This window comes from Enhydra lutris, unplaced genomic scaffold, assembly GCF_002288905.1.
Source record: "Enhydra lutris kenyoni isolate GAN:26980312 unplaced genomic scaffold, ASM228890v2 scaffoldscaffold97, whole genome shotgun sequence".
In the NCBI taxonomy this organism is placed as follows: Eukaryota; Metazoa; Chordata; class Mammalia; order Carnivora; family Mustelidae; genus Enhydra; species Enhydra lutris.
Window position 1 is genome coordinate 1,099,669 of NW_019154181.1, and position 24,376 is coordinate 1,124,044.

General features: G+C 57.8%; 1 protein-coding gene across 2 annotated transcripts in view; it reads left to right on the forward strand.

The window, feature by feature from the left end:
- The window catches only part of LOC111139228 (retinoic acid induced 1), a 117,300-nt gene that overhangs the window by 32,160 nt on the left and 60,764 nt on the right, over positions 1-24,376 (forward strand). For both annotated transcript variants that reach the window (XM_022491429.1, XM_022491430.1), the window contains exon 2: positions 6,095-6,233. The gene's annotated coding sequence lies outside the window, so the exon portion shown is untranslated. The remainder of the gene's footprint in view (positions 1-6,094; positions 6,234-24,376) is intronic.

The window sequence follows — 24,376 nt, forward strand, 5'->3', positions numbered from 1 at the left end:
ACCTAAATGGGGAGACCCCAGATCTTCCTCTGACCTCCACTGCCTTCCCTGGGCTCTGCAGGGGAGGGGGGGATACACCGCGTGTTTGAAAACGTTCCGCAAGTTTAAGGGAACTTGGTTATGTAGAATGCCGATCCCCCCACCCCCAGCTGAAACATCAAATTCTTTGCTTACAAAGAAAAACATTTTCTCAAGTGTTTTGCTCTCAGTCTCACATGGTGGCCCAGCTCTTAGGACGTGCTAGGCGGTGGAGGGTTTTGGGGGGTGGGGTGGGGACAGAAAGTCACAGTACTAGAATGGCTCAGTGACCACACCAGCTTACAAGCATGGGGCGGTGGGGGGGGCTGTCTGTTTTGCTCATGGCTGTCTCCCCTGTGCCCCCAACAACACCTGGCACTTGGCAGGTGCCCCAGAAAGGCACCCCAGAGCAGAGGTCTGCAGAATGGATTCAGTCTGTCGATCTGGGGAACAAGAGGAGACATAAGGGAGGGAAGGTAGCCACTTTCCCACTCCATCGATAAGAATGGGACCTCTTCAGCCGTTGTCTGAACTGGCACATCGGCGTGAAGTTCACGAACCTGCCTTCCCAGCTCTCCATGACCCCCACCCTGGCCAGGCCCTGTCCTCCTCCATCTGGACCGGCGCAGGGGCCGACTCACCGGCCTCCCTGCTCCCTCCCGGGCCCCATGTCCGCTCTCTTCACAGCAGTTGGGGCTACTGTGAGGACCTCGGGGAGATCTTGTCCCTCTGTCCCTCTCCTGCCCAGAACCCTGCAGAGACAACTCAACCCTGGATAAAAGCCAAAGCTCTTACTAAAGGGTTTGAGGTCCTGTGGCTCCTGTCACCTCTCTGTCCCCATCTCTTCCCACTTGCCCCACTGCTCACTCAGTTCCAGCCACACCAGCCTCTGCAGTTCCATGAAAACTCTCGCCCTGCTTCTGCCTCAGGACCTTTGTCCTTGTTGTCCCCTCTGCCTGCACACCTCTCCCCCGCGTAGCTATGTGCCCTACCACCTTAGTCTCTCAAGTCCATTCTCAGATGTTTCCAAGTGCAAGTTCCTTGACCACCCAGTGTGAAAACACAGCCCTTTCCCAGATGCTCCCTTTATTTATTTTTGTGCCTAAATGTAACATACTATGTAATTTACCCATTCATTCTGTTTCTTGTCTGACTCATGACCACAAAGAACAGAAGCTTTGTCCTGTGCCTTGCTCTGAATCCTTAACACATGCAACAGGGCCTTGAACATAGTAGATGCTCAGTGAACATCCGCCCAACAAATAGACGGATGTGTCTGCTGTACGCAAGCTCTGTGACCTTGGTGCATTGTTTGGACTCAGTGACCCAGTCTGAAATGGGGGGCAGGCATGATGGATGTGAGGGAAAGATGGAGATGTGAAATTGCTGGCTGACTGCTCTGTAAATATGTGTAAAGGAGATGTTGAAACCTGCCTGGCGCACCTCTGACCCAAGGCCTCTCGAGGCTGCTAACCTTGAATGCAACTTCTTTGTCTTAAGTGGCACCTGCCTGGCCTGGTCCTCGAAGTCCAGACCCCTCCTCTCTGCCTCTTGTGCCCACCTGGGTGGCCCCCGGCTCCCCCCTGTCCCTGGTGGCCTGTCAGCCTAACATCTGGCAGCTCCATTGACCCCCACTGCCCTGCTGACTCCCCAGGGCCCCTGTTTATTATTTGACCTGAAATGGTATTTGGACACACACTTTGCAGGAAAGCAGCTATTCAGATGGTTCTAAGCCAACAAAAGGGTGACCTGTCCAGGACAGGCTCTCCTGAACACAGCCACCCCTCACCAGGAGGCATCTGGCCCTTCGAGACCCGTGAGCACTCCCACCCCAGCTCATAAAACTCTCCCACCAGCCAAGCATGGGGGATCCTCTCTCTCCTCAGAGCCTGGGGCAGGACTCACGTGGTGTCAAACCCCTGCCTGGAGCAGGGAGCCTGCCAGGCAGGCAGCCTCCCCTGCCAGTCATGCCCTCAGCATTTATGGAGCGCCTGCTGTGTGCTGGGTACTAGCACCATGATCCCATGGCATCTTGCCAGTAGGGTCTGATGGAACAAGCAAGGGCTTGGGGGCCATGTAGACCTAAGTTTCAATCTTGACACTGTGTCTTCTTCATTCACTCATTTGCGAAATGTGTATCGAGCCCCTGCTCTGTGCCAGGCCGAGATGAGCAAGATTTCTCTAGAAACATAGTCAGGTGGGGATCAGAATGTCTGCCTGTGTGCTCTCGCTGAGTCCTCTGATGGCCCTACAGCCTGGGGTTCTCCTTTTGGACATGAGCAGATCCCCTCTTGGGGGGCTATCTTGACGACCCTCTGATAACACTTGTGGAAGAGGTTTCCATCGGCTTTCGGCGGATGTGAATCTAGACCTCCCTGCCACACGGCCCCCAGAATGACCGAGAGGCCCCTGGAACAGATGAAGGGCTCAGCTCTCCTCTGGGACAAGCCATCCCACTACCATGTCATTCCTCCAGACCCTTAGGATGTGTGCTCAGAATCCAGAATCTGTGAAGGGTGTTCCCTGAGTGATGTGGCAGTCACATGACCTGCCCTTGCCCTGATGTTCTCCAGCCCCTTCCCCCATTCTTCTCCAGAGGGGCCGTTGGTTCAAAGAGGAGAAAGCCCTGGGCTGGGTCAGCCTCATTCATTCATTCATGTACTCATTTATTCACTCAACAAACACTTACTAAATGTGTGTTAGGCACCGTTCCAGGTACAGGAAGGAGTGCCAGTGAGCATACAGACAAAAATAACCACAAGGTACCTAAATAAATACATTATATGGTACATCAGAAGGTGGGGATGAGCATTCCAGGCAGAGGGACAAGCAAGTGCAAAGGCCCTGTGTCTGGTGAACTCAAAGAACATCTAGAAGATAGAGTGGTGAGTAAAGGGGATGGGCATGAGGTCAGAGAGGTGGCAGGGGGCCTGATTGGATGGGCTCTCATCAGACACTTCTGATCACTCTGAAACCAGGAAGGGGAAGGGAGCCTGTCCCCACACTACCATCTTCACACCCCTACCTGCCAATCTGGACCTTGTGGCCATCTGTGTGGACAAGGTGGCTGAAGCAGGATGTGACAGGGACAGTTTTAGGCTGAGGGTCACCATGATAGGGGTTGCAGGCCAGTCTGTGACTGGATTGGTGGTCCCCAGCAGGGATTTGGGCTTTGTTGTCTAATGATGCACACCGTGGGCCTCTCCTCAGCCTCAGGACTGCGTGACCCTGGTTCCCAGGCCAGATCATTGAAGACAGGACTAAGTAGCCTGCACTCCAGAGAGGGGAAGACTGGAGCCCACAGGAGGAGCTGGGCTACCTAGGGCTGGCTGGCTGGCTGGGAGCGGGTGCCCACAGTTGGCTTGTTTCTGCTGATTCCTTAAGAGGTCAGCTACCGGTCAGCCCAGAGGGCACATTAGGGCCCATTTCTGGGAGAGAGACCTGCCCCAAGCCCCGGGCAGCCGCCCTCAGCAGTCTGGGTAGGCTGTAAGATGCTCCAGGCCAGTGATTGCCAAGCCTGACTGTAAGCTGTTGATTCCTAGGCAGAGGGAGTGTCATGTGCAAAGGCTCTGGGCACTCAGGTTGGTTAGGTCTGGGCCGGAGCCCAGGAATCTGTGTTTTTAGTTTCCCATTTGACTCTGCACACATGGTAAGTCTGGGAATGACTATTCAAGCCCTTACCCAAAGACCTTGAGGCACAGCAATCCATGAAACCCCTTCTAGTCCATTTCATGATTCCCTCACCCCAGCCTGGAGGAGGCTGGGCCCTGGGGAAGCGCTCAAGCAGTGGCTAGAGATGTGTTGCCTGCCACAGCCTTCTCTAAGGAGCCACCAGGCCCCAGGGAGGGCCCCGCAAGGTCGGGGGAAGGCTCCCCACACCCAGTTGGCTCATAATTGCTGCGGGAGTGGAGTGTAGGATGTATGGAGAGTTGGTAGCGGCAGGGTGGGGGGTTAATAGAGGAAGTCGGGCAATCACTGAACAGCAAAACCGAAGTGCGACAGAGGTCGTGGGTGTGCTCCTCCCCTCTTGGCAGAACAGAGAGGGGCCTGAGCAGGGAACATAGGTGGGGGGCCTAGGAGAGCGAGACAAACAAGACTGGCAAGCAGGAGAAAGTGGAGAGAGCCAGGGCTGACGTGTCTGTATGATCCCTGGCGCGATAATTGGGTGAACGGACGATAGGTCGGACACGTGTATGGATAGAAGGGTGGGTAGATGCAGAGACGGAGAAATGAATGAATGAATGGCTGCGTGGGCGGTGAGCCGCCTGGCTAGGGGCGGGCCAGTCGAGCGCTCAATCACAGACCCGGGGCGCGGCGCCCGCCCGCTACGCTCTGAAACCGCCACCCCCCACCCACCGCGGCCCGTCTCGGGGCGCGTAATTCCATGCCCCTAGGGCTCTGGAGCTGCTCCCGGTGGTTGCTCCCGGACCGGGGCGAAGAGGGGCTGCGCCACTGCCGCGGGGCTCCGCGCGACAGCCTTTAGCGCGCAGGCTGGGCTGCCCCTCGGCCGCGGGGGGAACCTGGAGGTGAGGTCCCGCCTCGAGGCCTCGGCCCCGCTCTTCTTTGTCTTGGCCCAGTCCTCTGCCGTCTCCAGACTGCTACCCGCCTCTTCGGGCAGCCCTCGCCGCGCACTTCTGGGCTTCTGCGGATCTCTGAGTCTCAGATCCGTGGCCCCCAGCCCATAGGCGTCTCCCCCGCCCAGCAGGGTCCCCCAAACCCAGTGCCTCTAGGACCGCGGAGCCGGCAAGTACCAGGATCTCCAAGCTGCGTCTCCGGTGCAGGGGAGGGGGGAGAGGGGGGCGCGGGATGAAGGCCCCCCTCGTCTCCGCCTTCTGTCCCCGCCCCTCCTCTGCCACTACTCTTCGCGCTGCGCCCCGACCCCAGCGCAGCTTGTTCGCGCCTTAAGCGGCTCTTCTGCGGCGGTGCCGTCTCCGACACCACGCGGAGCCCCCGCTCCCGCCCCCCGCGCCCGCCAGGCCTCAGACCCGCACGCAGAACACAGCCCTACGCAGCCACACACAAGACCGCCTGCAGACACGCACCACAGCCTCTCGTCGACCCACAGCCCTGCACAGGCGTACTGCCCCCTCCACGCGCAGACCCACAACCCCAGCAACCGCAATCCCACTCGCAAACAAGCCCACACAGATACACAACACCCCTGAGACACACTCGGGCCCACGCAGACACAATCCTATACACACAACCTTACACAGACACACAGCCCCTCGGACACACGCAGCCCCACATGGGCGCAGTCCCACCCACGCAGTCACACAACCCTCTATAAATGATCTCACACAAACACAACTCCACGCAGACACCGCATCACTCAGTTCCTCCGAGACCCAGCAACACACTCACAAGCTTGTAGCCAGACCCCCAAACCCCGTGACATTCATACGTAGGACAGACCAGAAATATACAGCCACACCGATGCACACACGGACCTAATCGCGCAGCCAAGAGCTCACCCACGGGCTCGTAAGTCACTGGAAAAATATTAAAGCGTTTCCCTCCCTCCCTTCTATCTCTGACACACACGCGCGCGCGCGCTCGCGTACACACACATTCACACACACACGGAGACACTCACCCCCACCCCCAAAGCGCCGCGGAGCCTCCTAGCCGGTGACCCCGAGCCCCCGCGGTGAGAGCCGCGGGAGCGTCTCCCTGGCGCCCCCTCCTCCAGCTCCCTACCCGAGCTCACCACTCCTCCCCTCGCCTCCTCCCTCCCTGCCCCCTCCTCCTCCTCCCCTCCCCCGCGTCTGGGGCGCGGGCTGCGCGCAGCCAAGCCCCCTCGTCGCGCGCCCCTCCCCGCGCGCACCCCGCGCCCGCATCGCGCTTGCCGAGTGGATGCGGCCACGGGGCGGTCTCTAATTACCTCCTGTCCCCCGGTGGCCTGTGAATAATGGCTACTGAGGGCGCTCGCAGGGGCTGCTGAGAAGGAAACGCGGGGCGCGAGAGGCGCGGCGCGCGCGGGAGCGCGAGGGAGAAAGGAGCGAGCCCGGTGCCGCCGCGAGCGGCGGGCGGAGAGAAAGGAATCGTGCGAGCGCTCACATTTTTTTCTCCCAAGGATCTCATCTGGCCGCCGCGTTCTGGAAGAGGCGAGGGGGAGAGCGCGCGCTAGAGGAGGAGGAGAGAGACGGCGCGGGGAAAGGGAGACGGCGAGACGCGCAGCGCCGGCGCCCGGGAGATCCAGGAGGAGCCCGCAGGTATTGTTGGCGGCAGAGCTTTGTGTCTTCGGGGGGCTGTTCCGGGGCGCGAGGGCTCCCGGAGCCCCCAGGCCGCCGCCGCGCTCAGACCTGCCCCAAAGCCGGGGCTGCCGGCGGTGGTGGCCGCCGGCCGCGAGTACCCCTCCCGCCGCGCCGCGATCTTGGCTGGAGTTGCAGATTTGCCTGTTTGGGGGTTTTCCACGCCGGTTGAGGGAATCGGTCTCAGGAGAAGGAATTTCTTTTTTTCTTTTTTTGTTTGTTTCTTTTCTTTTTTTTTTTTTTTCTTTGTGTGTGTGTGTGTGTGTGTGTGTGTGTGTGTGTGCGCGCCCGCAGTTTGGTTGTGTTGGGGGCTTCCCCCTCCCCTTTTCTCCACAATACACTGGTGAGAGGTCTGTGGCACTGGTGGAAGGCAGGGGGCTGAGATGGCGGGGTTGGTGGCCGCTGATGGGAAGGTGAGGGACGCCGGTGACGGAAGGAGTTTTGCTCAAGTTCGCAATCTGCGCGCTGGAGCCGGTCAGACCGGGGAGGGCCGTCTGCGCACCCTGTCCTGCTCCGGGCAACCGGTGGGAAACTTCCCGAGAGCGCTGCCTCCCCGGGGACTCGGTGCCCCCGACGCCTCCAGGCGCTTCCTCCGGCCGCCGCGGCCCCTCCTCGCCGCCTGCGAGCGCTTAAGGTCGCGCTCTCCCCACCCCCGCCTTCCTCCCTCCCCCGGCAGCTTCCGGATCTGGACAGAGCTGGAGGAGCAGCTTCAAACACTTCCCTTGGAGCCCCCTCCCCAGTCCCCGCGCCATAGCCTGCCACACGGCCCCCCTGCCCTGCACCCCCGCCTCACGCGCGCCGGAGTGGCCGGGCTGACAATGAAATCTCGCGCCTTGCCGTCGGGGGTGGGGGTCGTAGCTGGGTCTCTCTAGGGGTTGCTGACCCAGAGCAGCGGAAAGGGAGGGAGGACTTCTTGGGGGAGGGGCTTGTTTGGGTTAGAGACGTTGACGTCGGATGGCGCTGTGCGGGGGAGGGGGCGGGGGCAAGGTGGGGTTCTCGGCCGGGGGTCGTGGATTCTAGCGCCTCTTGGGCTTGCTGATTGGCTGGTGACTTCAGGCACGTCGGAGGGCCCCCCCCAACCTCAGCCTCCTCCCCGCAACTCGGCCTCCTCCCCTCCTGTACAATGCGGGCTTCAGAGGTGATCCCGAGGGTGATGTGTGTGTGTGTGACGGAGTGTTTGTCTCCTGCGATCCACAGCAGACGCTGCTCCCGTGACCCGGAGATCCGGACGCTTCGCCCCCTCCCTCAGGGGTGGGGGGAGGGATAGAAAGGGGGAGGGGAGTGGTGGGAACTTCTCCTTTTCCCACTGGGGCCATAGGAGGGGATTGCTAGACCGGAGATTTTTCTGGGGACCGCAGTCCTGGGGCGGGGGGTGCTGCTCAACGCCAAGTAGGGGTCGCAGGGTCAGAAGCTTCTCGGCACTCTAAGCGCCTAAAATCCTTTTGCTCCTTTGCGGGGAGGGGGGGGAGGAAATGTGGAACGGGTGAAGGGCTAGTTGGAACAGGAGTGGGGGCCGAGAAGAGTCAATGGAAATCTGCCTTAATTGTATTCCCAGGCGAGCGTGGGAGGGAGCTAAAGGGGGCGCCTCCTCTTTCTCTTCCCGGGGTAGGGAGCCATGCCCGGGGGACCCCCAAGCTGGCAACCCAGGCAGGGGAAGGAAATCCTTCTCTCTACTTAAAAAGGGAATTCCGGGGGGGAGAGAGGAGGCACCTTGGGGGGTGGTGGCGGACCGTTTTCAGGCTGTTCTGTGGCTTGGTCCAAGAACATAAAGAGTTAACCCTCCCCAGAAATCTATCAGCCCCCACACAGCAGGGACACACTGTCGGACCCTTTGACGTGCTAACAGCGTGACACTGGCTGACAGGAGCTAGCAGATTCCATACTCTGTGCTTTCCTTCTCAGCAGCCGCAGACAGCGGGACAAGACCTGGCTGGGTGGTGCCTTGCTTAGGGACCTTGGGGGGGGAGGGAGCAGAAATCAGAGCGGAGGGAGGGTACAGCAGCCAGGGAACCGGGTTAGGGGTCAGATTAGGGAACTTGAAGTGGAATCGCCCTTGGGCTGGCAGAGAAGGGGGTGGTCTACACTTTGCCCTGCTCCCCACCTCCACCCCCACCCTTAACCACCCACAGCTGGAGGCTTGGCAGTTAAGGGTGAGTGTCTGATCCATAGGCCAGACTATAAGACCCCAGCAGCTGAGGGCAGATCTGGCTGAGGCCAGGGGGAGGCAGGGCTGAAAGCGACAAGATTGATTTCTGCTCCCTCAGTGGGCCCCATTATGGGACAAGTGCCCTGGTGTAGAGTTATTTGTGGGGTTGTCTCCCCCTCCCCCAGCCCCCAACACAAACGCATTTGTTTCCTGCAGGTGAGAAGTGTTCCCTGCGGATCTTAGAGCTGTTGGGCCTGGCACATGACGGGCACTCAGCTTTAGCTGGACAAACACAGGAGTGAATGAATCCCTGATGAATGAATGAATAAATGAATGAACGAGAAAGGGGAAAGTTTCTCAATTGGAGGCATTTAGACATTTTAAAAAAAGAAACTGTCCCGATATATACATTTTAAAATGTGGTTCAGAGAAAACCTGAAACAGAGAGAAAGAAAAACAAGGTTACTGTCAGCGGGCTATGACAATGTTAATATTTTGATGTTGTGCTTCACAGTCTTTTTCGACTCCTGCAGTTGGTTTGTTTTTTAAAGACTTTGTGGCCATTCTCTGTATTCAGATGTATATCCTGCTTTCTTCGTTAGCAAACAGGAGCCTTTTCCTGTTTTGTAACCAGCATAAACACCCCGGTTCATGTCTTCGGGCTTTTCCAATCGGGTGGACGTGCCATCATTTACTTAATAGTCCCCTTTTGTTCAACATTCGGGATGCTCCTGATGAACGAGGTAGCGAATGTATTTGCACAGAGCACTTTTTTGTGTGATGTTTGAGCTGATTTCCTCAAAATGACGTGGCCGATGTTGAAGACTCCGGCATGCCTGCAGTGGAAGAAATGGGCTTCTCATTTTTCCAGAAGTGGGGCACTATCTGCTCTGCTTCCTCAAATCTAGAACCTTCTGTCAGAACTGAAAAGAGCCTTGGCAGTGAATCACCTGTCTGAGCCCCCTTCTTTGACAGGGGAGGAAACCGGGGCCCAGAGAGGGGAAGTGAGTCCCAAGGTCACACAGCAGCTGCTAAGCCTTGCAGCAGCCAAGAACCAGCTACTGACTTGCCACTGTGGTTTCTGTTTGTAGGAAGAGTTCCTAGGGATCCTTTAGGCTGACCTTGGCCATTTCACAGGTGGGGAGGGGGCTGAGACCCCAAGGGAGGAGAAGCACCAAGCTTGCCCTTGGCATTGCCAGCTGGAGCACCAGATACGCTCTTAAACCTGTCACATGCTTTCTGTGTCACGCACACTGGCCCTGTCCATGGATTCCCGGGCCGCCGAAATTACTAGGCTGTGGTTGGCCAGTGTGGACGCCCTGTTGCCCCTCCTCAAAACTCCTTCGTTCCTCTTTGCCATCCCATTCTCCAGAAGAACAATTTGAGGATCCAAAGCGTGGATCCCATGGCTGTGCCCTTACCCCTGTGCCTCAGTTTACTTTTCCAAAGACATAGCTTGGGGTCTGTTTAGGAGCTTGGGGCGGTGGGTCAGGTATTGGCCCAGATAGCCACCGTGGGGGAGCGGGGAAGGATCAGGGTCATCTTTAAACTTATTCTGATCTTAGATTGACCTCAGGAGGGCCCCTGGGGAGGAAGGGGAACCGAAGGAAGGAGAGAAGGAAGAGAAGATAGGGAGGGATTAGAAAAGAGGGAGGGGAGGTCAGGAGGGAAGAAAATGCAAAGGAAGAAAGGAGAGAGCTCACCCCCACCCCTCACTGGACAGCTTTCCCCCCCCCTCCCCCCGCGCGCTGGAGAGCCTGGGGGACAGTTCTCCCAGTTCGGGTGTCAGGGCTAGCCCACGCTGGCTGGTAGGAAAGGCTGGATGTCCAGAGTGGGCTCTTGCGAGCGCTGAGTGGAACAGCGGCTGGCCAGGCTCTGGAACGGAAGGATCCAGACCAGGTGGGTGGCAGGGCGGCAAGACCTCCGAGGCTTGTGTTCCTGGGTTTCCCTGTGGGGCAGGCGGCAGGGCACCCCCAGGGAGGGGGCTGGGGCCCTGGGTGCTTCTAGGGGGCAAGGTGATGGTGGCTTGCACTTCCCATCCCAGGACAGGGACCTTCTGTTTCCCAGTGCCAGACACCAGTTGGCTGTGGAGGTTAAGCACACCCCTCCCATGAGTGTGGGGTATTTGGGCATTTCTGCAGTGTGTGTCTGTGCTTTGGAACGCATCCGTGAACATGCGTACACATCCGTGTGTGCCTGTGTATGTGTGTCTGAGCCTGTTTGTGTGGGGGTTGGTCTGCCTGCCAGCCTGGGTGTGTGCGTGTGCAGGCGTGCACACACGCGTGTGCCCTTGTCCTTGGGTCTTGGACCCTGTTTGTATATTTCTTAAGGGGCCTGTGTGTCTTCCAACTTGGGCACGTGTGCCTGCATGCATGTCTGTCTGTGTGTGTGCGCCAATCTGTGTGTATCCCTGTGTGTGCCACGTCTGTGGGTGTGTGCGTATGTCTGTGAGCTTCTGATCCCATTTGTGCATTTCCGGTGGGGGGAGAGCACGCCCCTGAGCTTGGGCACGTGCGTGTTTATGTGTGTGTGAGCACACACTTTCCCCCTAATGGCCCCAAGAGGGATCCAGGCAGCAGGCTTTTGTGCTCCTTTCAAGGTTGCGGCTGGGTGGGTGAAGGGGGGGGGCCGCCTTCAACCGGGGAGGGGGGGGAGGCAAGAGAAAATCTTAAAAGACCGTCTTCCCTCTGGTCTCCAAGGAGATCAGCCTGTGAAATGATCCGCACGTTAATTAAAAACGATTATATCCTGATTGAGCCATTCCTGCTTACATCCCCTGGCCGGGAGGGCTGAGACTGAGACCAGAGGATGGAGACTGGGGCAGGGTCTGGCTGCAGGATGCAGCCCATGGAGGGGAGCACACCTGGGGAAGGTGGGGGGCTGAGTGGCCAGGTGTTGGGGCTCTATGCCCAAGGCAGATTGGAGCTTCTCTTTTGAATTTTAAAGGCCGCCACCACCATCGGGTTCCCAGGGGCTGGTTGGCAGCCACCAGGCTCCATAGATCCCCACTCATGTGCCAGGCACTGGTCCTGTCATTTGCACGGATCCTGAAAGTCAGTGTATGTGGTGACATGCTTGATGTCACAGAGCCAGGAGTTAGGGACCCCAGGCTGGACCCAGTTCTTTGACCCTAAGCCCCAGATCCCCCCATCCCCCGCTACCTAGTTCCCAGCTGCCCCCGACTCCCATGATGATGAGTCCTCCTTCTGCAGGACCTTGGGGACCTGAGATGTCAAGGACAGGCTTTCTTATCTTCCCTGTCCCCCCTGAGATCGTTCCTTCCTGAGGTCCAAGCTGCACAAGGCATAAGGCTGTGGTGTCCGTTCACGTGGGGAGCCAGATGACTCGCTGGCCCTAGGCAACTCTGGTCTGGCTCCTGTCACCTTCGCCATCCTGGGCAGGGACGCCTCCCCTCCCTCTCACTGTTCCCCATAAAGTGGCTGACAGTTCCATAGCAGACCAGCCACAGGTGCCCCTTAGTGCCTGCAGCTGGCCACTGTGTACCCATATATTCCTGAATATGTGCCACCAAGACCTTTCTGGAAAAAAATCTGGGCCTTGTCACACTCTGCCTTACTCAGTTATCTCACCTTCAGTCAGCCTTGCGAAGGCTGTGGGAATTGAAAGTATCCGTAGTAGTAATCAGCCAGGGACCCTCAGCTGATGCCCCAGGATCAAGTGTTGTCTTGGTTCATAAGTGATAGGTGCTTGGGGGAACTGGTTTAGCTCTGCATGTGTGGAGACCCAGCAGTCCAAAAGGGTGGCCCCCTGCCTTATCCTGTCCTGCTCCACACACCCCTGTGCGCCCAGGCCAGGCTTCTCGGGGAGGAGGACACCCCGCTTTAGGCCATCCACACCCAAAAGCACGTGAGAGCACGGGCCACAAGCAGGGACTTTTTCCTCTTCTTCGAGCCTTCGTTTCTCCTTTGGGCCATGGGGGTCATGGCTCTGTCCTGACAGGGTTGCCAGAAGAGTAAGGAAAACCAGGTCAAGTTTGTTCAAACGTCTGCCAGCATTGGGACGCACAGAGGGGCTCGCTCAGCGTTCATCTGTGCGTCTGTCCGTTCAGGGCACCTGTGTGTTAATGCGGCAGGGGCCTTGGGTTTGCTGGCTTCTTGGGAGAGAGACATGCTGTACTCTTTCCATGCTTCCTGGGAGGCATCCTGGGGTCGAGGTGACTGTCATTTCAGTAGAAACCTCCAGGGAGCTAAGACTTTCATAGGAAACCCCCCAAAAGCATTTCAAAGAGAGTGTCTGGGGAGAGGGAGGGGATGGTACTCCTGGACCAAGTTTCACATTCTTAGGGGGACCTCGTCCAAGGGGAGGGTGCTGGGACCAGAAATAATGTCATTAGAATGAGGCAGATGGGACCCAAAAACTCAGCAGCCACTTGTTCCCAAAGTCACAATTGGAAGAGAGGCGGGCAGATGTTCCTCATCCCCCCAAAAGCCCTTTGAGCTGAAGCACATAGAGGCTGTGCCCACTGCAGGTCACCATGCAAGGTGCCACCTCCCAGGAGCACCGTGACCCCTGGGATATCTGCTTTCCCCAAAAACCCTTTCCCAGGGCTTGAAATGACTCCTTTCGTCACAGCCCAGGGTCAAAGCGTTGAAAGCCCTGCTTAAAATGCAAACCTATTACCTTGTGGGAGTGATCAGAGGCTGAACTCATGTTTGCATAATGCAGGGGCCGGCAACCTCTCAGTCCCGCGGGGCCCATGGGCAGAGCTAATGAGGGGGCCATCTGGCCTTCGCGGGGTGCAGCCGCTCAGCTCTGCCAGAGCGGCATCTGGGGCTGCAGCCCGGCGTGCCTGTCACCCACCTTCTTAGGAACTAGGATTCAGATGTTCACTTCACACCTCCTGGTTTGTGCCTCTTGTCACCTAATCCAGCCACCCACCTGTGGCCAAATTCAGATGCACGTGTGTGCGCATCCACACACACGAGTGTGAGCCCTGCCCCAGCCACCTGCTTGGAGCCTGTCACCTGAATAGAGCCTAGGGGGCTCTACACCCGCCCGCTGTGCCCAGCCTTGAACCTCAGTCCGCAGGGCCCTGAGAAGCATGCACGGTGCCAGCCTCGTGCCCAACCCACGCTCGCCCTGGCCCTCGTTAGTGGTCTTCGCAGTGAGGGTGTGGGAGCCAAGAGCTCCCACACAGGGGTGCCGCGGCCTGGCTGGGAACAGGTCAGCCTGACCCGTCTTCTACACGCACGACTGACTTCCCACAGCTGCTGCCATTGACGGGGCTCAGCAGGGAGGGGCAGCAGCGGGCACCTGACGGGCATCTGGTTTATAAGTCGAGATTCATTTCCTTCAGTCCTTCGTTCAGCGTTCAGCAGACGTTTGCCGACGGCCCAGATGAGGCACATTCAGGCCATGCCCTGGAGAGTCGGGGGTGGGCCTCCCAGCCAAGGGAACATGGACCCTGGGTCTGGAGGGGGAAGCATTTGACCACAGAAGGGACCGCAGTGCTGGACAGCGAGCTGGGAGGCCTGGAGGCATGAAAGAGTCAGAAGAGATCTAGAAGGTCAGGGGTGGGAGACAGAGGCAGGAGTGGAGGCTGAAAAGGAGCCTGGGGCCTTGACTGCCGTGAAGGGTTTTATCCTGGAGGCAGGGAGCACAGCTGGAGCCCAGGCTTGAGGCAGAAAATGAGCCAATGAAGAGAAAAGGCAGGGAGTATCAGAAAAGCGCCCCCCACCACCCCCACCGTGGGGCTGTGTGAGCTTCGGCCTGCCGTGAGCCTTTCTGGGCCTCCGTGTCCCCCCTCAGAACCGAGGCCTCTGATTCTGAGTGGTGGGGCCTGACTCGGCCCTCCTTACATGGAGCTATTCCTGGACCTGCTCCTGAGGGAAGCTGGGGCATGACCCTGCTTCCAGACTCCTGCCTGGGTTCCAAGCGGCTCCCCCAAGTCCTGCCTGTCTGAGCCCTGGGAGGGATTATTACCTCTCGCTGGGGAAAGAGGTGGAACTCCTCGGGGACCAGTAATTAAAGCCCAACAGATTGTAATTCCCTAAAAGAAGGCTCGGCACAGAGAGGGAGGAGTGGTACCCGGAGCCCCACAGAAGACAGGAGGAGGAGAAGCTCGGGGGATGAGGGCGGCCCGGGGCCCAGGGTGATCCGAGTGATATCTGGAATCCTGTGACTCCGTGCGGCTTCTCAGCGAGGCCTCCCCAGTGCTGGGCCCTGAGCACTTGATTATTTCCAGTCTTCAACCCCTTCCTGCGGGGCATAGGTCCTGCCATCCCCATTTCACCGATGAAGAAATGGAGGCAGCAGCCCGTTAACTCTGGCTCCAGGCCCATGCAGAGCATGGCCCTTCTTGCTGGATTTCTCTGGTGGGGGACCCAGCAGGGCAGACCTTCTGGCAACCTACCTGATACTCCCCGTGTTTGGGGTCTTCTGTCTGTGGGAGGAGCAGGAGAATCATGGGTCACACCGCAGTGACGGAAGGGAGTCTGCCATCCCGGGCTGACGCTGTCGTTCACTTACTCACCCGCCCTGGGATGCCAGGCGAGAGCTGCTCTTCTCCAGGGCGTCTCCTCATCTGTAAAAGGCTCGGATAATCTTAGGGTTCCTTGTAGCCCGAACCGTTGGATTGGCCAGTAGGGCACATCCTGACAGCAGAGGTAAATAACCGTCAAGAATTTCTGCACCCGCCCTCCGTCGTTCATCCCAGGAGGACCTTCTGAGCCCTTTGCCGTGTGAGGGGGGCTTCAGCTCTCACGTGCTAGGGGACGGTGGGCGGGAGGATCAACCCTGTGTGACAGGAGAGAGGCCCAAGACCAGGCTCTGCCCCTGCGCTAACTCCCCCTACTCCGCCTTCACTGCCCCCCCTTTCTGTGACCAGACCTCCCTTTCTCCGGGGCTTGGGAACCCAGACCAGAGACTGTTGGCTGGTGACACCCTCAGACGGGCGCTGTTGGACCAGCACAGGGTCTTAAAGATTTATTTATTTATTTGGGAGAGAGAGAGAATCTCAAACAGACTATACACTGAGCGCGGAGCTTGACGCGGGGCTTGATTCCGTGACGCTGAGATCACGCACGACCTGAGCCGAAACCAAGAGTCTGACGCTTAGCCCCAGCTGCGCCCAGGGTCTTAAATACAACTTGGGATTTCACATAAAAAATCTACTTTTTGTTTCTCTGAAACTAGAAACCCGCACGCCCACAGGAGGCCGCAGACAGAGCCGACACGGGCTGCCACCTTCTGCCCAGTTCGGGGCAGAGTTGCCCCCCTGCCTAGCCCTCGGTTCCAATCCCGGCGTCCTGGCTTTCTCCGCTCTTGGGCGGATTCCGTCTTTGAACCTTATCCGTAAAATGTCAGAACCGAGGGACTGATTCCAAACTGTGTCTTGAAGGTGTTTTCCAGAAATTCTCCAGGCAGGGGAAAAAGGGAAAAAAAAAAAAAAAAAAAAAAAGGTGGCCCAGGTGCAGGAACTGCCTGGGGAAAGATAGGGAGGTCCAAAAGGGCACAGGATACTTGAGAAACACGGAGCTTTCCTTGCCTGCTGCCTGCGTGCTTGGTGAAGCCTGAACATGAGGCCAGTTGGACTGTCTTGGTTCCGTAATGTGATTCGTTCATTCCATTCACTCCGAGGGCCCTGGCAGCATCCCTGACTAGTGCACCATCGTGGGGCCTTTTCTCCTCCCTCTCACTGGACGGAGAAAAGCGGAGGGCACAGAGGTGAGGTGACCTGTCCTGGGTCCCAGCAAGGGCAGAATTTGGACAAGGGCTCCGATGCTCGATGACGGGTCACGGGGGCTCGTTCTGATCTAAGACGCTCTAAAAACTGCCTCTTCGGTGAGCTGCCTTTTCCTGTGCATTTTAAAAAATGCTCTTTTAGTTAATATGCGGGAGGGATTTCAATGTGCTCGTACATAACCTTTTGCTGAAGCGACAACGTGCTATAAAAGGGTCCCAGGAGAGCTGGTGTAATTTGGGCTGTGAGGGACAGAGAATACCAATGCAGACCTCTCCAGAAGGCCCGCTGCTCCTGGGAGCTGGGATGCCGGCGGGGGTGGGGCGGGGGTGGTTGGGGGTGCTCACCTCCCCACGCCGAGGCCAGGCCTCCAGTGCTCTCCCATCTTGTGCCCAGAGACCACGTGTTGTTCAGATCATGCTGGACTGTTTGGCCTTTTTTATTCCCTCACATTTTTGAGTGAGCATCTCAGTTCCTAGAGAAGGAGGTCTGGAACGGTGTCCAGGACGCAAAGGGAGCGCGAGCGGGATGGTGGGACAGACATGGGAGCCCGTTTGTAGGCAAGAGCTGGCCAGTTGGCGAGGTGGTAAGGCAAAGGGGCCCACGCTGAGGGCAGATCGAAAGGCACCTTCAAGGTCTGTTCAGCATTTGCCCTTGGTCCTGAAGGATCCCAAAAGGGGGCTTGGGAGGTTTCAGTTAATTGAAGCTGATTCTAAATCGGGAGGCTTAAGAAATGGTAATTACCGTCCTGGGGGAGCAGACCAGAGCTACCAGTGCTGCTGGGAGTAGAGATCATGGATTCCGGGCCCCTTGCCTCTCCCACACACCCAGAGGTTCCAAGACCTTCCGCCCACAGAGGCATCAGGGACAGACCTGGTTGCAGACCAGGGGCTGCTTCCTCCGTACCTGTGTGTGGGCTTGGGGCATGGAGGTGTGTTCCGTGCCTGCGTGTGTGAGTGTGCATGTGAGCATGCCCATGTGTGTGCTGGTACTAGGCCACCTCCAGGCCCCTTACTTCCTTACCTGTCCGGGGGCAGAGAGAAGAGAACCCCCCCAGGCAGATTCTCAGCAGGGCATGGGCTTTGGGACTCCAGAAAGCAGCAGTGTGGACACAGGTGACAGCGCATGGTTTGGGTCCCACCCAAAGAGGAACTTGCGTCATTTAGAGTGGTCCATAGGAGGCCTGGGATGCTTCAAGGGGCCAGGAGTGTCCCATCTTAACAGGTGTGCGAGCAGAGGCCAGACGTCTGCCTGTACCTTCCTGTCATTTGCAGTCCTTTCTAAGCTCAAGTCCTGGCACGGGGCATCCCCCTCCCCCAGCTGGACACACAGCAGTCCCCAAGACTGTTCCGTCTTGCCAACCCAGACTCACTGGAGGGACTGACAAAGGGCTTCTGCCCCCTTGAACTTGGCCTGGAGAGACCCAGGGCGCAGGGATGAGGTTGATAGTGTGTCGCAGCATATGTGTGATGCTGAACTCGTGTGTGTCTGTGTCATCTGTGTGCATTTGTGTGTGTGCCGTGCACTCACGTGGGGAGGGCCACAAGCACGGAGTGTGAATGTCCGTGTAGAGAGTGTGCAGTGCACGTGGCTCTGAGCCGAGGCAGGTGGGCTGGGGGGCACATGTGTCTGCACTTCACAGGTGTTCACCATCAAATGCGCATGAATGCACCTGGGCCGGTGGATGTGTTTGTGGCCAGGGTGTGTCTGTGGGGGTGCATGCAGAGCCCCCCCGTTCTGGTCCGTTTTTCCCCACCCCAGACCCCCATCACCACTTTTGCTCATCACTCGGGGCTCCCAGTTGCCCCAAACCCCACGCCTCCACTTACAGGCAGGGAACTTGACACCTGCCGGCCCCGCTTTTGACCTCATCCTTGCTCTGGGCACAAGAGCAGGCCCAGCATGTGGCTAAGGGATCTCAGGAGACCATAGGGACAACAGCAAAAGAGCAAGAGGTGGCCTCCTGGTCACTGCTCAGCCCCTCCCCGGAAAGTCCTGCAGGAGGTGGGTTTCTGAGTCTCTGAATCCCTGTCTCCCCTGACAGGGAGACCTTTCTGGAGCTACCGTGGGCATCTCCAAAGATGGCATGTTTTGAGAACATGAGAACACGAGACATGGCACTTCTGGGGACAGGATGCGAACATTTCTAGAGAGGAGATGGAAACCATTTAAGGGGCGGCACAGTTTTGAAGACAAAGTGACATTTTGGGAGATGAGGTGTGAACATTTCTGGAGATAGGGGAGGGCATTTTCTGGAGTAAAGATGAAGCCTTTCTGGATTCCAGACATTGCTAGAGATGAAACGTTTCTGGAAATGGACTATTTCTAGAGATGAACTGTAGTACCTCTAGAAATGGAGTGTTTTTTAAGATGATGCAGGAGTATTTCTGGGAATAAAATAGGGCATTTCTGGATTTGAGGTATTTTTGGAGCTGAAATGGAACATCTCTAGAGATGGGATGTGATATTTCTGGAAGTGGAACATTCTTGGAGCTAAGATGGAGCCTTTATACAGAGCAGTGGCATTTGTGGAGATGGATTATATCTGAAGATGAGAGAGGATTTCTCGAGATAAGATGGAACATTTCTGGAGATGGAATGTTCTGGAGCTGAACATTTCTGGATTCGAACCAAGCATTTCTGGAGAGGAAATTTGTCATTCTCAGAGGGGGACCGAAGATGGGATATTTCTGGAGGTGATGTTTCCTGGAGATGAGGGGGCCATTGCTAAAGCTGACTGTTTGCCTTTTGAGGAGTAGATGGGGGTGCATCTCTCATGGGGCCCAGGAACACCCACCTACCTGTGACCCTTGTTTCACAGGAGATGGGCCTGAGGTCCAGAGGAGAGGCTCCTGCCCAGGCCCGCTCCTCCTGTAAGTGGCAGAGCAGACCTTCTGAGGACCTTTCCAGAACAATCCCTTCCCCACCAGCCTTGTGCTGTCATCCTCCCCAAGGGAGGCCAGAGCCCTCTCCGTCCTGTTCTTGGGGTCCCCACCCCCATCCTTGTGGGGCCCTGGCAGCCTCCAGGCTCACTGCAGGAATAGGCAGTGACTGAATGGTTAAATTTAATTTAATTCAATTTCTTTGGAGCCATCTGAGGCTTGCTCCCCAGCCCGCTCTGCCAGGAACCTCCTCCCTCTCTCGAGCCGGTATCCGACACCCCCCCCCCCACCTTAAAGCAGCCCTGAGGTTGGCCTTGCTTCAACAGAAGGAAACGGGGGGGTGGGCATGTACAAGGCTGAACATGGGTGAAGGCCAAGGTTCCTGCTCTAGCCCAGGCTGATCGTGGGGGGGGAGGGTACGGTGGAAGGTGTGCCAGGCCACCTCCCCCCAACTCCAAGGAGGTGGCCATAGAGGCCTGTCGCCACTTGAGCCGGCCTGGAGCCCCGGAGTAATTATTTCTCTTCCTTAATTGAAATTTCAGCCTCAGTGATCCTGCCTCAGAAGTGTGAGGTAGGGGAGGGCGCCTGGTGGGGTGGGAGAGGGTGGGGTGCCCCCTTGCCTGCCCCCAGAAGCTGGGAGGCAATGCCAGCCTCCAGGCCCCAAACTCTGGTGGTGGGCATGGGGTGGAGAGCTGCCGCTTGGGGAGACGGGGGCCGGGGTGGGGGGCATTGCTTCGGGCTGGTTATGGCAAACTGCAGTTAAAAAGCTGAACCTTTCACCTGATGCTGGGGAGAAGGTCGAGAGGAAGAGGACGGCTGGCCTGAGGCAGGTGTACGATGGGGGGCCGCCTGTGCTGACTGATTCTGGGCCAGGGTGGCAGGAGGGAGTGGGCAGCCGGGGTGGTGGGGAGCCACAGCCTCCTCCCAGATCTGGCAGGGATCTGAGGGGGTGGCCTGGGGGGCTGTGACTCAGGCGGGGCAGGCCATGATGGCGGCAGGCCCAGTTCCTGGTTCAGGGCTGGGTGAGGCAGCTGGCCTGGTGGGGTGGGGTGGGCTGTGGCTGGTGGGGGCAGCTGAGGAGGCTGTTTTCCCAGCTGCGGTCAGGCCGGGCGGAGCATCCGGGCTGGGTGCTGGGTCACCGCGCGCGTGCACGCACACACACACACACACACACACACACACATACACTCTCTCTCTCCCTCTCTCTCTCTCCCCCCCTTCCTCTCTCTACCTGGGTGGTCCCTGCTACCCCACAAGGCCCGAGGCCTGTCTGCTGGTGGAAGAGGGGGGCAGTAGGAAGCAGGGGGGCGGGGAAGCCATGGGCCCCAGACAGGCTAAGGGTCCACCCCTCCTTGAGCTTCTGAGCAGCGGCTCTGAGGTGCTCAGGTTAAATGTCCAGGCTTTCAGCTTCTGCCCACATTTGTCCAGACTCAGGCCAAAACAGGCCCCATCACAAGGGAGCAGCTGTGGCCGTCCCCGCCCCCAGGCCCTGGTGCTTGCCCTCAGGGTCTCAGTCTTTCCCAACTGGGAAATGGGATTTGTGGTCAGCTCGTTTTCAGGGCTGAAAGAAGCTGCCAGGTGCTCAAGACCCCAAGCCCAGGCTGTCCCCGCTCACTGTGGTTACGAAGAAATGTGCCTCAGCCTGAGCAGGCCAGGCCGGCCCTCTGTGAGCAGTAGGAGCCCAGGGAATGGCAGCGCTGTCATCCATGTTGGGACTGACACTGTGTTTTCCCGGCACCCAGAAGTGGCTGTCAGGGGAGCTCCCCGCCCGGGGCCTCCTCCACCCCTGGGCGGGCAGGTTTTGTTTCAAGGGAGGCTAAGGGCTTTTGGAGTAAGGACAGGGCCGGGAGAGGGATGCGGAGGTGGCTACCTTTTCCACTCACGTGGCTCCCACGCGCGCACACTGGACATCACACATCCATTAAGAGCTCTCTAGAAAACCCACTGAGGTGAGAGCCTTGCTCAGCAAGTCCATGTCCCTGCGTCTCGCCTGACCCCTCGATGGCAAAGCTCACAGCCCATCTTCCGTGGGGGGGATGGAGGTGGCGGGGGTCTGTGGCTGTCCTCCAAGGAGAAGAGGACACAAGCAGATGCGTGGAAGGGACAAGTCAGCTCCAGGAGCTGAGGAAGGGAAGAAGGTGCCACCGCATTCGTAGTCCTTTGCTTAGAGAGAGAGGAGGACAGACGCCGGGAGAGATGGGGGAGGGATGAGGATGGCAGAGACAGTCTGGCAGCAAGGGTCGGGGTGGAGGGCCCTGGAGCCTGAGCTTGACCCAGCTGCAGAATGGCTGCCGCTTGCCTGGGCCACGGCCCCCTTGGGGAGCTCTGTTCTGGCTCAGCTCCAGGCAGCTCCAATACCTGCCCCTTCCCCTGACCTCCCTTGGCCCACTGCTTGGGGATTTGGAGGCCTTAAGCCTCCACCCGCCAGGAGCTGGGCTGGGTTCTCCTGGCAGTGGGGGAGAGGGAGTGGAGGGGAGCAGCAGCGGGGGCACCCCAGAGGCCACCTAGGGGGCTCCCAGGCGCCAGTCTAGCCCCATCAGTCGGCTGCTGAGCTGACCTTGTCACCCTGGGTCCAGAGAGAGGGCAGCCCCTCCCCCACGTGCACAGAGCCTGCAGAGCTGACATGAGTCACCTTACGGTCACACACAACTCCCTTTACCCACTGGGGGGAAGCAGGAAGCATCCCAGAGGACTTGGGATCACTCACCTGCATGGGTCAGACCCCGTGCTGCTCTGGCGTCCACCTAGAGCCTTGGGAGACCCTCAGGGACCTCCGTGTTTAGGAGCAAAGAGAGCGCGCAGACACAGAAATGCATACCTTTGTAGTCCTGTGGCCAGCGGCTCCCATCCCCTCCTCCATCCAGAGAAACCCTGGAGGTCCCAAGTACCAGTGCTGTGCTTTCTTCCTCTGCAACACCTTCCCGAGGTTCTGAGCCCTAACATGGCTGCCCTGGAAAATTGGGGCCACTATCCCCCGTGATGCTCCACATCCACCCCTTCTCAGCCTTGGAGATGGCCAGCCTGGAGAGGGACCTACACTGTGTCACGTCTGCCAGGAACCGCCTCCCACCCCCACCCCTGCCTCCAGAGAGTGGAAGGACTTACGCGGGGCTGCCTGGGCTGGGCTGGGATTCGAACCGGCAACTGCAGAGCACAGCTCCCAGGGAAGAGAGGTTTGGGCAGCGCAGGCCTGCGGCACAGTGCTCTGGGATTTATTTCTGACCCCCCAACCCTTGGCCCACCTTGGCAGGCCTCAGGGCAGACCCTCTCTCTTGGTTTTTCTGCTCAGAACAAAGCAGCCTCTAGGAGATGTGCCAAAGCCAAAGCTTCAGTCAGAGCAGGTGAAAGGGAACTTTATCTCTGCCTTTTGTTACTTAAGGAAGGAGTGCAGAGAACGGATTTGCCCTTGAATAGGGAGAGAGGGAGACCAGGGTGTGTGGGGGGGTACATGCTTAAGGTTAGGGTAGGGGCCGACACACCTGAGACCGGATTTCTCGCTACCCCGCTAGAACATCAAGAGCCTGGTGGTCATTTTAGTATTCAACATGGTGGACACACACACATACAGGCACACACGCTCTCACACATACACACACTTTTATGCACTCACACATGTCACTCCCGTTCTCCCACCACCCTCTGAGGTCCCTTCCAAGCCAGGAAGCAGAGGGGGGGAAAAAAAGGAGAAAGGGAAAAAGAGAAAGAGAGATTAGTGGGAAGAAAATCCGGCTCCGTGGGGCGGGCTTGGCTACCTTCCTGTGCAAGACAGGACCCTCCCTCCCGGGCCCCTCCACCACCCCATTAATAAGATGGGGCCCTTGTTCACGAGTTCTGCCGCAGAAAGGGAAGAATCAAGGACTTTTCAATAAGAGAGAACTCCCTGGGTGGTTTTGAATAGTTGCTTTTTGTGTGGGCAGTGAGGGACTGGTCCTCTCCTCGGCGCCCTGCCCTGCCCCTCCGCTGCTCCGTCTGGAGCCGCGTGCTCCCGGGTCCCCAGATGCATGAGCTCGTTTCTTGGGAGCCCGGGCCATTATTGTTCCTGCTTTTCCCTCCTGACATCCTCAGCTTAGCAGAGGCCTTGGGCAGCCTTCATATCTCGGGAAAGCTAGAGAATCCCCAAGGTGATTCTAAAAAGGCTTAAAACTGGGGAGTAGGGCCCAGCGTGGAGCACCCGGTCCCTGTCCTGTGCCAGGGAAACAAAGGCACGCTCCCCACATCCCTTCCCCGGGTGCTGGGCCTGCTGGCCTCCACCAAGCTCACGGCCATCGCTGCGGTGCCAATAGAAGGGGCGTGAATGGAAGCGAGGCTGGCCAAGGGGAGATGACGGTGGAAAAGGAGAGAGACAAGCAAATCCGTTTTATCAGACGCTGCATATCTTAGGAAAGCACATTTCAGCTCTTTTGGCTTTTGGCAAGCTGGTCCTACCCTTTAATTTTCTAATAAAAAGGAATTACGTTTGCTGAAAAGGCTGTAACCAGCTTCGTGTCAGTGTCTCTTAGTAGAGACCATAATTCCCAGCTTGGGTGCCTGCCGGCTCGGGGCTAAGGGATGGGCTCCTGTGGCCAAAAGTGACTCTGTACGGGGACCCTGGGGCAGATGGCAGGCAGTGCTGTGGGCTGTCCACCCCCAGCCCGTCCTCCAGCCATGGTTCCAGGCTCACCACCAAGGCCCCAAGACTCATAGCAGACACTTAATAAATATTTGTGGCATGAATGAATGCATGAATTCTTATTGCTGAGGCCTGGGGTAGCTGGCAGGATGCTCAGAGGGTTGGATCTTTGTCGAATGAATGAACGCATGAGTGCACGGATGAAATCTGTGCTCTCCGGAGTCTGAAGTCACCTATCTGGAAGGACTTACCAACCCTGTACCACTTGCAGCTCCCCAGCCTCCCCCCACCACCCACAACCACCCCTGGCGCTGAATTGACTGGAAACTTGCCAAAAATAATCTTTTTAAAAATATGTGTTTATTTTATTTTATTTTTTAAAGATTTTATTTATTTCTTTGACAGGCAGAGAGGCAGGCAGAGAGAGAGAGGTGGAGGCAGGCTCCCTGCTAAGCAGAGAGCCTGATGCGGGGCTCGATCCCAGGACCCTGGGATCATGACCTGAGCCGAAGGCAGAGGCTTAACCCACTGAGCCACCCAGGCACCCCATTTTATTTATTTTTTTACGACAAAACAGAAGGGTGTAAAGTTGGAACTTCAGGTCCCCACAGCTCCATGTCCGAGTCCCCAGAGTCAGAGGCAGGGGCCCCATCCTTTAGCCAGCCCTTGCTCCTTTCCCTGGGAATTCTGTGCCTTAGGTCCACTTTGTGATTTCCTCCAGGAGGACCCATCCACACACTGTGTTCTATAGTCAGTCCTCCCCTG